The 5,027-nt window shown below is 41.4% G+C and overlaps 1 pseudogene; it reads left to right on the top strand.

Annotated features, from left to right (window-relative positions):
* Positions 1-1,792: 1,792 nt before the first annotated feature.
* LOC132124209 (type-1 angiotensin II receptor A-like) lies at positions 1,793-2,879 on the top strand (annotated as a pseudogene).
* Positions 2,880-5,027: the final 2,148 nt, after the last annotated feature.

The raw sequence follows: 5,027 nt of genomic DNA, 5'->3' as shown, positions 1-5,027 counted from the left end.
AAGCATGCACAAATGTCTCAAGAAAAAGACACATTGCAAGGTCTCAATGTGACTTTCAGAGCCGCCATGCTCCCTTCAGTCGAGAGGACAACCTTTAAAACTCATTCTTGAAATATATTTCCTGATATGCTATTAATTTTAAATAGCAGCATTTTCTCTTCATAGCTAGAACAGGCTTAACACAAAAGTAAAATGTTATGTATTTTTCATTATTTATTTATTTATTTTGTGTGTTTGTTTGTTTTGTTGATTTATAATTTATTTAGTTTTTATATGTGGCATGATCCACATAACCAAATGGTCACCAAAGCACAATCAAATAGAAATGCATTCATTGCGTTTTGTTTTTTTCATAGACATTTGACTTAACAGTGCATTTTTATTTAATTAGTTACTTAGCTAGCTTTTTAGCATCTAAACCGAATTGACCCATAATATACTGAGTGAAGGTCAATGAAAATCTATTCTCGTTTTAGAAAATGTAAAAAAGCAAGATGTTTCACTACAATGTAAATGAATACCTCTGAACTTAGGTAGTATCTAGCCAATTAAATAATTATCAGTGTAAATCTACTAAGTATAACTAAGTGTATATTCATTGAATTCATTTGTGGGCCATTTAAAATTTAAATTACAATTTAATTAAGAATTTATTTTGAATTCCATTTAAATTCCTGAATTTGCCATTCGGATTTAAAACGTGCAGAAATGTATATACAATTTAATTCATTGAAACAGTCAGACAAATAGATTAAACTTTTGCATGAACCTACTGAGGTTACTAGGCTATTGCTGGTCTGCATAACGCCACATGCTCCAAACACGTTTCAACATCCACGTTTAAGACATTTTATGTGCAAAAGGCATAGCTGAGATTCCGTATTTAATTCTGATTTGGGATTCTGAAAAGGTACTACAAAAGATTTTTTGATCAGCCAACAACTTACTTGGCCAATGCGCTGCCAAAGAACAGTTCTGTTAAACATACAGTACAAGTTACAGTATTATAGACATATTCCCTGAACTTCTTTTAATGTTTTCCATGACCATGAGAAACACTGTACAATTTCAGAGAGTATTTTTAAGGGGTCCCAGGTGACCAGATAAGAGTAATTTCAAAAGGCTGAGTCATCAAGAATCTGTTTTTAATGGCATCTTTAATGGCATCTGTTTTTAATGGCCTCACTGATCAAGCAGAAGAAGCTTGATCAGTGAGGACAGTTTTAATCTGTAGGCCTTAATTAGAGAGAAATAGCAGGATATCTTTCATGCTCATAAATCACAGCCTGTGGTAATGATGTGTGACGATCACAGGGAAACACAGGGAGAGAGAGATCCAAGTGCAGGTATGATTTATTTACGGTAATCCAAAACGTAATCCAAAACAAGCCAGGGTCATAACCAGAAAACAGTCCAAACAAACAAACAAAGAAGGAACAGGAAGGGAACAGGAACTCGGAAAGCAAGGAACTCGGGAGACGAGAAGACTGGGTATGACATGAAATGGAGGGTAAGGACTCCATGAAGACAAACAGGAAAAGACGGGTAAATATAGGGAGGCTAATGACTAATAAGTGAAGACACCTGGTGCTATTAGCAGGAGTGCAATTACTGTGATGAAGGGACAAGGCTAGTGGGAATTGTAGTGCCTACGGTGAAGTGCCTAAGGGGAAGTGAGCCCACTAGTGGACACCCAGGGAAACAGAGACTAGACAGCGTGACATGATGCCTCTTCCTCTGGACTGTGGCTGACATTTTTGTTGCTCTCTTTTATAGGTGTCAGTGAGGCCTTTTCCCCCGAAGCTGGTGTTGGTTAGTGCAGACACACCCTGTGGATAGCGGAACCCATTTGTAGTCAAATAATCACCACAACTGGGGTCCAAAAATGGAGAACAAAACATCAGGACTGAGTGAGGGCCTCCATGTGAACTGCAGTATGTCTGGAAGACACAACTTCATCTTCACCTTCATCCCGGTTGTCTACGTATGCAATTTCGCCATCGGGATCATTGGCAATAGCATGGTGGTGGCTGTCATCTACCGCTACATGAAGCTGAAGTCAGTACCAAACGTCTTTGTGCTCAATCTAGCCATATCAGACCTCACCTTCCTTATCACACTACCTTTGTGGGCCACTTTTACAGCTATGGGTTACCATTGGCCATTTGGCACCTTCCTGTGCAAGGCAAGTGCAGGATTGGTCATCTTCAACCTCTACACTAGCATATTCTTCCTCACCACTCTTAGTATTGACCGATATCTTGCGATCGTACATCCGGTGAGTTCCAGACGACATTGGGAACTCTACATTGTGCGCTGTGTGGCACCACAGTGAGCAGATTAACCTTCTTGTTACCCTTAGCGTGCTAAAAAGTGTGCTAGGTTTCCTTGTGCCTTTCCTCGTCATCATCACCTGCTATTGCCTGATTGGTGGGGCACTTCTGGTTTCCAAGGGTCTTTTGAGGAAATGCATTCGCTCTCGGGAAGATGAAACTCTGCGTATGATAGCCGCTACTGTGCTAGCTTTCTTTGTTTGCTGGTCTCCTCACCAAGCTTTCCACTTCATGGAGCTGCTGGCCATGCTCGGCGTAGTGGAAAACTACCAAACACTGGATGTTATTTGACACAGCCATGCCGTTTACCATCTGCATCTCCTATTTAAACTGTTGTGTAAACCCCATTCTTTATGGTTTTGTAGGACACAACTTTTGCAAGAACCTACTGAGGTTACTTGGATGTGGGTCTGGACTATCTTTAGCATTAGTTCAAAGATGAATGTCAATTCCCATTGTACCATTGTACCTCTGGTATGCTCAACCCAACAAGTTCCAAGAATGATCCAACATCATCTGTTAAGACATTAAATACAAAGCTGAAATTATGTACTTGTCAGGTTTGGGATTTTAGATGGTACAACAAGACATTTTTGATCAGCCATCAACATACATGGCCAATGTACGGCTAAAGCACAGTTCTGCTAATTATGGTAGTTACATGAGTTACCTTTTTTATGTTACTGTATGTTACAAGGGGGTGATAGAACTGCTTTCAAATATCCGTGTCATTAACAAAGATGTGTTATTCTGCTATAAATATGTTTACTTTAACTAACCTACTTGGCAAGATTCTACATCATGACGGTAGACAAAACTAAACGGAAAAATAAAAAAGTTTTAACACGTCTGTTGATGGACTAATCAGTGACCTAGTGTCATAGGTTGGTTACAAAAAGAGGTGGAGACTGTTGCCCTTTAAGACCGTGCTTGAGAGACTGACAGGTGTCTCGTTTGGATTGCATCACTACGTGGAAGGCGATGCCCTGTCAAGTGTTGTGTGCTGTTGCTGGCATCTGAGAAGGAACACAAGACCAGTGATAACAGAACATTTTACGGCTGTGCAGAAAACCGTGATTTGAAGTGTTGTGAAGACGTAGAGCAATCACAGGCGCAGCTCTTGGAGACGAGTGAGTCAGCGTGTTTTTGGAGTCGAGTACATCAGCGGTTGACTAGCAGAGTAACCACGTTTGTACAACTGTTTTGGAGACGAGTGCGACTGTGACGGAGGGTTTGTGCAACGCTGGAAATTGATTAGACTGGGTAGTGGGTACTGCTACCCAGTCATACTGTGAGTATAACCCCAGTTTGAAGATCGTTTGATGGATGTTATTGTGACCATTTTCGGCATCTAATTCCTAATTAATAGAGACTAAGAACTAATTTCCAGTGTACTAGCCATAGCTCTTAGTTTTCCTTTTTTGTAGTGGTGTGACTTATTTGGTTGCAGTGTATATTGGTTGGTGTGGGTATTTGTGTGCACAAGTGAGAGTGGTAGTAGGCTACGTTAGCTCTTGCTAACATTGGACTGGAGATACTGGTAGTTGTTTCTTATTTTTATCTTTAGTACACGACTGGCTGGATCTGTGGAGACCTATGTGTGGTGGGACCAACCCAGGACATTCATTCGGCTGACCATAAAGACTTCATATTAGACTGTGCTGAGGACTACATCATTTTAATAGTTGTTTTACTATTTAGATCATTCTGATTTTATGGTAATAAAATATTTTGTAATTCATTCTACTACTGTTGAGTGTCAATCGTGCCCAGCCCTCAGTCAATAATTGAATTTGGTGAACTTGGGTCCCAGGTTCTTGTAAACAACCTAGGTGGCGTAGTCGGCTACTTTTATGTAAGTGGGGTTTAATACTAACAGTGTTGGTGGTAGAAAGTATTATAATCGTGCAGCCCTTGAACCATCCCCCTTCGTGCCATGCCACATCTGGCGTAGTCGGCAGGGTTATTCTGTGAACCTGTGTGAGGGACTGAGGACGTTTTGACACTCAGGTGGTAGATTGAACTAGGGTAAAAATGTTGATGCCAGTTTTCCCTGGGGCTCCTTGGGTTCCCAAATTTAGTGGGACAGGTGATGGTTTGAGTTATGGGGATTGGAAGGAGCAAATGCAAGGACTTTTAGAGGCTCAAGAAATGAATGAAGCAAAGAAAGTAAAGATTTTATTAGGTGCTTTGGGTGGGAATGCAAAACGAGAGATAAGTGTCTTGGCAGAGGAAGAACGTGATAAGTTGACCAAGATTTTTGAACAGTTAGATGCTCTGTATGTTGGAGAAACCCCCTTGCCTGTTCTCCGGTCACAATTTTTTAGCTGCAGACAGAAGTCAGAGGAGTCTTTTAAAGCTTTTGTTTTACGGTTGCGAGAACTCTTTCGGAGGTTACAGCGATGCAGCCCAGAGGGAACTCTGGTGGAAGATCAGCTGAAGGAACAGCTATTGCTGGCGATGGAGGATGGGCCGATGCAGAGAACCTTGAAGACGTATGCCCGCCATCATGCAGAAGGGACCTTTGCTGAGCTGCACCAAGAAGCGTTATTGCTGGAGGTTGAGTATGGCCATGGGAGGTATGAGACCGCATGTGCTGCCATAAGTCAGCTTGATACACCGAATCCACGTCCATATAGGCCTGACTGGAAAGCTGAGTTAAAGCGTGAAATTTTGGAGGAAGTCAAGGGCCAG

This window comes from Carassius carassius, chromosome 42, assembly GCF_963082965.1.
Source record: "Carassius carassius chromosome 42, fCarCar2.1, whole genome shotgun sequence".
Classification (NCBI taxonomy): domain Eukaryota; kingdom Metazoa; phylum Chordata; class Actinopteri; order Cypriniformes; family Cyprinidae; genus Carassius; species Carassius carassius.
This window is presented reverse-complemented; position numbering and strand designations above follow the sequence as displayed.